This window comes from Budorcas taxicolor, chromosome 8, assembly GCF_023091745.1.
Source record: "Budorcas taxicolor isolate Tak-1 chromosome 8, Takin1.1, whole genome shotgun sequence".
NCBI lineage: Eukaryota > Metazoa > Chordata > Mammalia > Artiodactyla > Bovidae > Budorcas > Budorcas taxicolor.
Genome location: NC_068917.1, coordinates 70,216,447 through 70,228,680, shown reverse-complemented (window position 1 = coordinate 70,228,680; position 12,234 = coordinate 70,216,447). Strand labels below are relative to the sequence as shown.

The window sequence follows — 12,234 nt, the reverse complement described above, 5'->3', positions numbered from 1 at the left end:
CTCTGTGTCTGTCTGTCTCGTTTCCCCACCGTCATTGCACCTGCTCCTAGCGACTTCTGCTCCCTTCTAAATTTGCTCTTCCTACTGTATCATGGGCTGGAGCATCAAACATCAACTCTCTATGAAATGTAATATAGGAGAAAAGTAGAGTGTCCATCTGTGTGCAGGACTGAGGTGTTTCTTCTCTTAAAGATGTAAGCCTGGGACTTCCCTGGTGGTCCAGTGGCTAAGACTTTGCACTCTCAATGCAGGGGGCCCAGGTTCAATCCCTGGTCAGGGAACTAAATCCCACATGCCACAACTGAGAGTTTGCATGTCACAACTAAAGACCCCACGTGGCACAGCAAAGATCCCATGTGCTGCAACTGAGACCTGGCACAGTCAAGTTAATTAAGTAACATTTTTAAAAAAGATGTGAGCCTTAGTGCACGGTCACTCTGGTGATACTGCCTGCTCTGGAGCCCCTTCCCTTCCTTCCTCATTCCACTCCTCTTCCAAGGAGCTGATGGAAACTCTGTGATATACAGTGAGTCTGTCCATTCGTAGCCAGAATACTTAAAAGCAAGCCTAGCTGAGAATGTACTGTTTTGCAATGATCCTAGCTGCTATACCAGGCTTACCTCATAGATAGTTCAGTTGGTAAAGAATCCACCTGCAATGCAGGAGACCTTGGTTCGATTCCTAGGTCAGGAAGTTCCCCATGGAGGAGGGACATGGCAACCAGTATTCTTGGGCTTCCCTGGTGGCTCAGATGCTAAAGAATCCACCTGTAATGGAGGAGACCTGGGTTTGATTCCTGGGTTAGGAAGATCCCCTGGAGGTGGGACATGGCAACCCACTCCACTATCCTTGCCTGGAGAATCCCCATGGACAGAGGAGCCTGAGAGGCTACAGTCCATTGGGTCACAAAGAGTCAGACATGACTGAACGACTTTCACTAGCTGCTATAAGAGACTGAAGAAAGGGAGGGAAGGAAACGAGATTTGGAGAAATTTTGTTTCCAAGATTAAGCCCTAAGAGTAGAGGTGACATTGATAAGAGGCACAGGCAGGTGGCAGAGGATGTAGGCGTGGGGTGATGAGGGGGACCCTGGGGTTCCTTCTCCATAATCTTTGTCAGACTCCTACATAATACGTAACCAACACACAATCCAAGTGCAAACATTGTGCCTGCCATAAAACAGTTTCCAGGGAAGGATGCTAGCTCCCACTTCAAAGTATTGCCACCTTTAAACTTCTCCTACATGAAAATTCTGAATCACCAGAATTCAAGAAATCTGCTGGTCAGCCCTGGATACCAAGTCATTCTCTGGTAGGGTCCTCTCCAATGGCAAGTCAAGACATGAAGGCAGGTGAAAGATCCCCAGAGGTCTCCCAAAGCTGGAGAAAGGCCACCTCCTACCTTGGCCTCAAGACCACCAGCCTGCTGATCCCAGGCCCCCATGAAGAAACACCAGAGCCAAATCCAGGGAGCCTTCTTTGTGGCACAAGTTACTAACCATTCTCTGAACAATAGCACAAACACACGAACTCCCTCCTGCACTTCTTCCCCATGGTTCATTGCCTATGAATAGTGAAAGTCACTCAGTCGTGTCCAACTCTGCAACCCCACAGACTCTAGCCCACCAGGATTCTCTGTTTATGGGATTCTCCAGGCAAGAATACTTGAGTGGGTAGCCATTCCTTTCTCCAGGAGATCTTCCTGTCCCAGGGATCAAACCTGGGTCTCCTGCATTGCAGGCAGATTCTTTACCATCTGAGCCGCCAGGGAAGCCCACTGCCTATAGAAAGAGATTTGTCACCCTGAGGGCTGTTTCTCCAGGCTGTGGCTCTCTACTGCCATGCAATACTCACAAGGGGTGGGACTAATAGAAGAATGCCTGTGTGTTGTTCATCAGGAAAATAAAACAACCTGTAAGGCTGGTAATAACCATCCCTGTGAGGAGAGATGAGCAACACTGAGCTGTCAGACCAGCAAAAAGGAATGATCCCCCATATGGCCTTACATCCCCCTCTGGTCGCAGGAACTTCAGACACCCTGGTGATTTACCCTGGGGCTCATAGGAAAAAGAACAAGCCAAGAAAGATGGATTTATTTCTGGAAGGCTGGCTCGCAGGGGCCTTACAATGCACTCAGCCCTGTGCTGGGCAATGTGGCGCTGCGATCCCCAAGCTAGCGTGCTTTGGAAACCCCCAGGGAACTTTTGTACAAAGACAGATCCTAGGGCTTCACTCAGACCTGCAGAGTTAGAAGTTAGACATCTGTGATGCTTTTTAAGCTTCCCAGGTGATTCCGTTGCAGCTGGCCAAGAGACTGGTGTTTAGAAACCACTGTAGTGGGGAATGTAATAGAAGAATGAGATAGTTTGTCCTTATGGAACCATAATATAAGCAAAGAGATAAGATTCATTCAAAGGAGGTAGATTTAATTATTCCCTCATCCGTGTTCAAATAGTGCTTTTATACGTCTCTATTATAGCTTTTGTTTCCTTGGATTGGAAATGTTTATTAGTCTTTCTCCTTTATAAGCATTCTGTGAACTCTTCAAAGGCAGGGATCATGTTTATTCACCTTGGATACATGTATTCACACAATCATTCATTCCTTTACTTAAACAAATACTGTCTCTTCCAGGTTCTGGATGCTGTTCGAGGTGCTGACAGTGCCACAGAAAACAAGACTAACAAGTCCCCGGCTTTCCTGGAACCTACATTCTAAAGGGGGTGAGGGTAAGAAGCAATAAAATAAACCAATGAATAAGACAAGTGATATAAAGAAAATAAAACAAAATCGGGGGGAGGAGACTCACAGTTAAGGCCAGGATGCAACCTTTAACAATACAGTACTGGGAAGCTTCTCTCACCTTCCCAGGTGCTGCTAATGGTAAAGACCCCGCCTGCCAACGCAAGAGAAGTAAGAGACGTGGGTTCTATCCTTGGGTCAGGAAGATCCCCTAGAGGAGGGCATGGTGACCCACTCCAGTATTCTTGTTGGAGAATCCCATGGACAGAGGAGCCTGGAGGGCTATAGTCCATGGGGTTCACACAGTCGGATGCAACTGAAGCAATTTAGCAGGCACGGGAGTGTTCTCTAAGTCAGTGACACCCTAAATGATGACACAAAGTTAGTGGCCTGAACATCTGGAAAGAATCCCAGGGATAAACAGTAAGAGTGAGGCTCAGGGGCAGGAATGAGTTGACATGACTCCCTGGGAATGGAATGGTGACCTGGGAGGCCAAGCCCAGTGATGAACGGGGACAGCAGCAGGAGGTGTAGCCAGAGAAGTGGGCAGGGGCCAAATGGCACGCAGGCTTATAGACCAGGGTGGCAAGTCTAGTTTATTTTCTATTTCTACTTGATTCTAAATGCAGTAGAACACCCCTGGTGGGGTTTAACCACAGGAGGGTTTTAACAATGGTGCAAACCAATATGATCTAATTTTCTCCTTTAAAACACACTCTAGGACAGGGCTCTCCAACTTCCAGGCCAGGGACTGGGACCAGTGCCCTACTGGCTCCCCGTGCTCCACAAGAGGTCCTTGTTGATTATCTGTTATATATGTACATGTTAACCCCATCCTCCTAGAGCAGCAGTTCCCAACCCTTTTGGCACCAGGGACCAGTTTCATGGAAGACAGTTTTTCCACAGATGAAGGGCAGAGGGGACTGGTACCAGTCCCTGGCCTGTCAGAAGCTGAGCCACACAGCAGGACATGAACAACCGAGAAGCAAGAAAAGCTTCACCTGTATTTACAGTAGCTCACCATAGCTTGCATTACTGCCTGGGTTCCACCTCCTGTCATATCAGTGGTGGCATAATAAATGTAAAGTGCCTGAATCATCCCCAAACCATCCCCCTGCCGTTCATCTGTGGAAAAACTGTCTTCCATGAAACTGGTCCGTGGTGCCAAAAGGGTTGGGAACTGCTGCTCTGGGAGGATGGGATTAACATATACATATATAATAGATAGTCAACACGGACCTATTATAGAGCACAGGGAACTCTATTCAATATTCTGTAATATATTAAATGGGAAAAGAACCTGCAAAAAAAAAAAAATATATATATATATATATGTATAGCTGAATCACTTTGTGGTACACCTGAAACTAACACACCATTGTAAATCAACTATACTCCAATATAAAATAAATTTTTTTTTAAAAGTCATTCTATTTTGTAGAGAATGAACTGCACTGAGGCAAAAATAGATATGGGGGCCAGTTGGAAGGCCATATCAGTAGTGCAGACAGGAATAGTGGGCAAGGGGTAAGCGGTGGTGTAGACATGTGGCCAAACACAGCACACATTTTGGAAGCATCCTTCACATCCCTCAGGCCACTTGATTGATTGGTCATGAAGATGAGAAAAAAAAAAGCAGGGACGATTCCTAGATTAAGGAATCAGCCCAACGCCTGGAACACAATGATAAGCACTCAATGAATGATTACTCAACAATTGGATAATTGAGTATAAAACAACTCAACATCAGCATCTTCAACATAATTACATGTCAACATGTCTGCTACAGACAAAAGTGCTCCAGGCCATCAAAAAAAAAAAAAAAAGAAAGATGTCAGTGTGGATTCAGATTGTCTAAGAAGTGGGATTTGAAATTTGACTCCAAAGATGGATATTATTGGGATTGAGAGACAAACATAAGACATGATTCTAGGAAAGGAGATACAAATGAGCCTGATATGTTTTGGGTAGTTTTTTTGGCTCCGGGATATTTTTCAAGGATGGGGGTTTCAGAGGAAGCATGGAGACAACTGTGTTGGCAAAGTAGAGATTAGAGACACAGTTGGCAAAGTAGAGATTAGAGACACAGTTGGCTGAATATGAAAACAGGAGAGGAATGCGAAGCATCGTGAATGCCAGGCAGTAGTTTGGATTCAAAAAGCAATAGAGATCCATCATGGGTTCTTGTCTAGGGCAGCGACATGCTGGCAGTGGGTGATTTATGTCTTGAATTTGGACGGTCTGGGGCTGGAGGTGGGAGACACAACATGGGAGATGGAAGGTCGGGTAGAATTACAGTAATCTAAGCACTGGATTCAATAAACTACCCTCTTCCTAGGGGCTGGGGGGTGGGGAGAGAGAATAAAAACAATAGTGCCCAAGTCTGGACCAACCAGGAAGAAATAGATGTGCCAGAGGCTCTCAGGGTTGGCCAGAAGGGACTGGGCAGAACGGGGGAGTGGGGGGAGGTGGTCAGGAGGAGAAAGCAATTCCACCCCAAGCCCATAAAGCAGCCTTTCCTGAAGCCAGAGAAAGCAATTCCACCCCAAGCCCATAAAGCAGCCTTTCCTGAAGCCTGAGGAGAACACAGGAGCTTTCAGCTGCAGGTGGCTGGGTGCCCTGGACCAATCTGTGTTTTGTCATCTACTCAATGAACATGAATTTGAGCAAACTCTGGAAGACGGTAAAGGACCAAGAAGCCTGGTGTGCTGCAGTCGATGGGGTCACAGAGTCGGACATGACTGAACGACTAAATAACAACCATCTCTTTCAGATTTCAAAATCTAAGTAGAATTCCTGGTCCTCCCCAGGGCGTTTGCAGTAGCCTTGAGTGGTCCTTATCTGTGGCGAACATCCTCCTAAATGAATAAAGACTTAAAAGACCAGCCAGGACCCAACCCTGGCCTCAGAGCCCTTGCAGGGAGTGTGGGGAGATGCCCAGCTGAAAGTGAAGGAGGGAGAAGCAAGTTCTTTTCCCTTTCACATTCATGGTGCTGCTGGAACATGGCCCTTTCCCACCAAATATACATCACAGATCCGAGAGCGCAAGGACAGCGCCCAAGCCCCAGTAGTTCACTGAACTACACCTGGCTCCTTGGAAGCAAGATGCAACAGAAAAGAGCCAGTGGACTGTGAGTCAGGTCTCCCAAATGAAAAGAACAGAATGAGAGAGAGAGAGACAAAGTCAGCAGCAGCCTCTGGTGGAAACTTGCAGTGTTACAGCCCGGAAGTTGGGGCTTCTCCAACTCAGGAAATGGAGGGAAGCAGGCCTGACAACCAGTAGGCAGCAATAAAATGCCAGATTCCACTAAAGAGTCTGGGCTGATTCTAAATGATAACCATCTGCTCAGGAGCCCAGTGGAGCCTGGTGGGTGGGCCATGATTCACCGTCAGGCCACACCCGGGCCACCTGGCTCGGTCACAGAACAGCCAGTGTTCCCTGTGCTTAGACACAGACGGCAGCTTCCCCTCCTCTTTTCTATTTTGGCAGCGCGGCAACTACATCATGGATGAAGCCTATTAAAGAGTCAGGGCCCTGGCTCATCCTTCTCACATGCAGGCTGCTTGCTTGTACTGCCCTGCACCCCAAGAATGCCCATGACCTGCAGCAACGACGGAGAAGATGACAGTGGCTGGGTCATTTGGGGACAGGTTACAAAAGGCCTTTGCTAAGGGGTCCTGGGATCCTGAGCAAGGTAGAGACACACCAACAGTGCGTTAGAAATAAATAGAAGGTACAATTGATCATCAACAAGGACTTACTGTAAAGCACAGGGGCCTCTACTCCATATTCTATAATAATCTAAATGAGAAAAGAATCTGAAAAAGGATAGATACATGTATATGTATAACCGAATCACTTTGCTATACACCTGAAAACTAACACAATATTGTAAATCAACTATATTCCAATACAAAATTTTAAAAAGTCAATTAAAAAATTAAAAATAAATAAAAATAATCTTACCCAGCTGATCATTTGTCCTCCCCGTGACATTTTCAAAGGAGCTCACACACAAGTGACATGATCACTGGCGGTGCAAGCCGTATGGTCCTCAGTTCAGGACTCGCCAGGAGAAGCTGGAATGGAATATATGGTTTAGGCTCACAGACCTATATGGACCAAACACATGGGCGTGTCTGTGAAAAGAAAGTGAGAAAGGGTTCAGTGGGCTCAAGCCCTGCCGTAACACTCCCACCCTGCAGTGTTCCAAAAGAGCTGTGGCTAGATCGCCCTCTGGAGGCAGGAGGGAGAAGAGCAGCAAACCTGAGCACGGAGGACGCCAGTGTGGTGAGTGAGGAAATGAAACATTGCCTTCCCTGGTGGTTCAGATGCGAAAGAATCTGCCCGCAATGCGGGAGACTTGGGTTCGATCCCTGGCTTGGGAAGATCCCCTGGAGACGGGAAGGCCTACCCACTCCAGTATTCTGGCCTGGAGAATTCCATGGGTTGTGTAGTCCGTGGAGTTGCAAATTGCCTGACACAACTGAGCGACTTTCACAAGTCCCACACGAAGAGAAACATTCTGTCCCCAGTTTTTCCCTGTGATCTGTCTGTCAATGTGCTCCCTTATAATCAGGGCTCTTTCTCTAGCATGGAAGCCTGCAGTACCTTGAGTACCCCAGGTTGAGGGTATCTTCTATACTCCAAAAGTGAATTAATCCAATCGTGAGTCTAAAGTGTTCCTCTTTTCCAAATTTCCAAAGCCTACAAAAGATGCACTCCAGCACCCACACGGCTTCAGAAGACTTAAAGCAGTGTGTGTGCTGAGTTGTTTCCAACTCTTTGTGACCCCATAGACTGTAGCTCACCAGGCTCCTCTGTCCATGGAATTCTCCAGGCAAGAATACGGGGGTTGCCATTTCCTAATCCAGAGGATCTTCCCAGCTCAGGGATGGAACTCGTGTCTCTTGTGTCTCCTGCATTGGCAGGAAGATTCTTCACCACTGCACCACTTGGGAAGCCCAAATAAAGCAGTGGCATTTCACAAACAAAAGTTAAGTCTCACTTTGCTGCCAATGTGAAGTGGAGCAGAGCAGTAAATACCCAGGGAAGAAGAAAAAAGAGAATCCTAAACTAGTTTGAAAGGTACTTGCTATTGAGCTGACTTGTGCCACCGTGAAGTTTTACAGAGGCTCAAAGTTGTAATGAGTCTGCTGAAGTCTGAGGTAGATGGCAGGACAGGCCATCCAGGGTCCTGACCTTTAGTTCAGTGACCTGACCTGCTAACACCTAGAGGATGAAGGGTGGTGTGGGGAGGGACTATGAGTAGATGAGACTCTTTGCGATCCCATGGACTGTAACCACCTAGGTTCCTCTGTCCATGGGATTTCCCAGGCAAGAATACTGGAGTGAGTTGCCATTCCCTTCTCCAGGGGATCTTCCCAAATCAGGAATTGAACCCAGGTCTCCTGAATTGCAGGCAGACTCTTCACTATCTGAGTCAGCAGGGAAGCCCTGTGAGTGGATGCTGGTTTATTAAATGAGCAATTTCCAGCACTTCCCCAGTGGTTAAGATTCCATGCCCCTGATGCAGGGGGCACAGGTTTGATCCTTGGCTGGAGAACTAAGACCCTGCATGCCACATTGTTTGGCCAAAAAAAAAAAATTTTTTTTTTTAATAGCAATTCCCAAGAACATCTCCAGAGGCCAAATGAGAATCTCACCTCAGCCTTCTAGTCCTGGAACATTGATTGAGTGTCACTTCCCCAGTGGCTGTCCAAACATCCTCTTCCACCACCAGGGTTCCAATGACAGCACAGCTTGACTTCCCCAGATAATAAGATAGCATATCAAGTCCCTGATATGTTCAGGAGTAGCGTGTCTCCTCCTGAAATCTCCCCTGATGCCTCAGCTTGTGAATCGCTTCTCTCTACTCAGAAATCCTCTGGCCCCTCTCTGTGCCTCTCTTGTAAGTATAAATGTCTATAACTTCTCTCTCCCCTCAGAAGATTGTAAAACCTTTGAGGACAGAACTAAGAACAGATATCATCAGAATTTCCTTCTTCTTCTTTATATGGGAAAGGATACTCCACAGAGCTCTTCTTCGGAGTCCAGGCGTCCAGAGCTGGAAGACCCAGTCCTATACACAGGCGGAGCAGGAAGCGGCTTGGCAGGTGTGCTTTGGAGAATGCAAGGAATTTCCCAATTGTGCCTCCAATCTCCCACCTTATTACCTGAAGAACCACTATTAGTCGTACATTCCTTTCCATCTTTGAGGGTTTTCTCTTTGGCAATTCCCTCTTGTTCTTGTTGTTCAGTCCCTAAGTCATGTCCGACTCTTTGTGACCACATGGACTGCAGCACACCAGGCTTCCCTCTCCTTCGCTATCTCCTAGAGTTTCCTCTTGAATAAATTCTAAATAACCCATAGAAGAAAAACAGCTTAGCTCTAAGTAAGTATGCAGTGCCTCGGTAGAGGATTTACTGGCTATCAGACGTAAGCAAAGGTTTACTCAGTATGTGACTGTGTTAGTGTTGGTGGGCCAGGCATTAAGGCAGGGATCTAAGAATATGAAAATCCACGAGGATGAGACTTGTTTTGTTTGCTTCTATAACCCCAGCACCTGAACTGATAGAGAGATAACCCCAGCACCTATTATTGGTGCTCAATAAATGTTTGTTGGAAAATAAGGAATGAATGAGTAAATGAATGACAGTAAGTCCAGAAAGCAGGTATTCTCCAGGGGAAATTTGGAAGGCCAAAAAACAAATTTGCTGGGGGCAGAATGGATTTCTTATTCTTCCTGTGTGACCTTCATGTTGCCTTAGATAGCCTACGAAATGCTCAGGAAATTCACTGGAACTGCGCTCTTGCTCCTTACAGTCTTGCTACGTGACTCTGGAGCTTGGCCCAGGAATAATGCCACTGCCCCCTCCCGGCTGTAACCAGGGGGCCAATGCAGACCAAATACCAGTCTTGCCACCAGGGGGCAATGCAGACCAAACTCTAGGGTTTTAGCATCCAACCCTCTGGTGTCTGACTGACAGCAGGGGGCCCTCAAATGCCATTTTGGACCACCAAATACAGCACTCCCTTTCTTGCCCAGTCGTTAATATCAAAATCTCACCTGAGCAGCTTTGTTTCTCAGACCTACTGCAACAGAGACAATCGTTTAAAAGCTACACTGAAATCCACTCAATCAATAAAAACAGTTGCCTGTGTTTTGGGAAAAGAAAACTGTGGTCACTGTTAGGGACCCTCCCTACTATTATTTTCTAAGCAACTAAGGTGTTATCCCTGAGGAGCCTGAAGCAACCTATGGATGATTCATATTTAACTGGTAATTAAGATGCAGCGAGTACCGCATAATATCTATGAAAAGCACGCAGAAACTTTCCCAGGAACAATGCCAAGCGCTAGACTATTATCTAGTATTTTGAATCAAACTGGGTCAGGCCCTCAGACAGTCTTCTGCCCGCTTCATTGTTAAATCATGAAAAAGGGTTGAGAGCAGGAAAGAGGCAGGCCCAAGATAAAGAAGGAAGGAAAAAAGGAAAGATTTATTTATCTGGGTACTGTGTCCCATTAGGCAAATAATATACTGTATTTACTTAACCTCTACTGGACTATCATTAACACCCATTTTCTCACATGAGAAAGTAGACTCCTGAAGGGATTACAACACTCTTTGCTGTATTTCACTTGCTCTTTCATTTAGCATTTGTTTTGAGCCAGGAACTCTGCAAAGCAATAGGGATATTGAGACTACAAAATAAGACTTAAGGTGAGTAGACAAATAGACACAGAGATTATTACTACTGAGTGTAGTGAAGATTATAGCTTCAGTCCTACTTTAAGCCAAGGCTTTTTCTTTTACTCCATTTGATGCCTTCTACTGATAGCCAGCCCCTTTCCCAAGGGCAGAGTCCTTCATGTCCTATTTGTATCTCCATTATTTAGACTAGTACCTTGTTCTACTCCTCAAATGACTGGGTGACCAAATTACTGGAGAGATGAAAGATGGATGAATTGATGGATGGATGGATGGATAGATGAATGGATGGATGGATGGATGGATGGATGGATGGACAAGTAGATGGACAAATGAACAGATGAATGAATGTGAATCATGGAGATCACAAATCAAAAAGGGGAAAGAAATGAAGTAATATTCAGTGAGACAGTGTTGGGCCTTCTTCATAACTATATTTTCATTATTTTCAGATATTTTCTCTCTCTCTGTTTGCTATAAACCACTTGAAAGCAAAGAGACTTCCCTGCATGTTTCTTACACACAGAACCCACTTCAGCGTTGGGTGTGCCCCAGATGCTCAGTGATCTGTGTGATGAGAAGACACATCCAAGACTGACGTCATTCTCACTCCTGATCCTTTGATACCTTATGGGAGTGAATATGAATCTTCTTCCTTTCAGGCAAAGAGCAAGAACAAGCCATAGGGCCTAGGGGTCTGAATTCTGGGTCTTGGAGACCTCACCCCCGGAATAAATTAATGAGAGCCTTTAGAATAAGAATCCCAGAGGTCCCAGTCCTGACAGGAACCTCCCAGCTGTGTCTGGAGGAAAGCCCCCGAGCATCTTGTGAGCTCCAGGCATTCACAAGCGTCCACCAGTGGGATGGGCAGGTCACCCCCAATACCAAAGGGGGGACTGTGGGGGCAGGACTGGCTGCTCAGGAGCGGGGAGGGGAGGAAACGGGAGTGGGAGCCCTTTGCCACACCCAGCCCTGGCAGCTCTGAGTGTGCCTGCTTATGTGGCCCCAAGAGTCACTCCTGAGCCCTCGGACCCATGACAGGGCGTTTAGGGAAGCAAAGGTCAGACCTGGGGTTTCTGAAGTGCTGAATCTTGCCCTGGCATTGTAACTAATAAATTTGAATTCCTTTTAGGCCCCATCTCCTTCCCTGAGTCTCAGTTTGCTAATCCCTAAAAATATATATATATATATATAAAGGAGTCATGAGGAGTTTCTGGGAGTTAGTGCATGAAAGCACTGCGCACACGACATGAATTCAGCAAGTACGACCCTGTCCCTCCTCCTTCACCACCTTTTGACATTGCCCCACCATTTCCTCAGGGGAGAAATGGAGACAGCAGCCCCCAGGCCAGCCTCATCCTGGAAACACTGTGCAGACCATGTGAAAGAAGAGGTGTAAAACCTGGAGAGTCTTACAGGCAAGCGTGAAAAGTGAGCGTTAGCAGCCATTCAGTCATGTCGAGCCCACCAGGCTCCTGTCCATGGGATTCTCCAGGCAAGAATACTGAAGTGGGCTGCCATGCCCTCCTCCAAGGGATCTTCCCAATCCAGGGATCAGACCCGGGTCTCCTGTGTTACAGGCAGATTCTTTACCATCTGAACCACCAGGGAAGCCCAAAGCAGACTGGAAAAGAAAATGCAAAAGTAAGGTTAAATTAACACAGAATAGAGCAGGCCAGGCGGTGCCAATCAGAGGTGACAGAATCGCCTCAGTCTTACCTGTCTCTGGAGCTTTCCCCACCATCCCACCTGGCAAACTCTCACAGTTCCTCCAGGC

The 12,234-nt window shown here is 46.6% G+C and overlaps 1 non-coding gene across 1 annotated transcript; it reads left to right on the top strand.

Moving 5' to 3' along the window:
• The first annotated feature begins 208 nt into the window (after positions 1-208).
• Positions 209-281, top strand: TRNAE-CUC (transfer RNA glutamic acid (anticodon CUC)). The gene has a single exon. It is a non-coding gene; the product is annotated as a tRNA-Glu (tRNA).
• Positions 282-12,234: the final 11,953 nt, after the last annotated feature.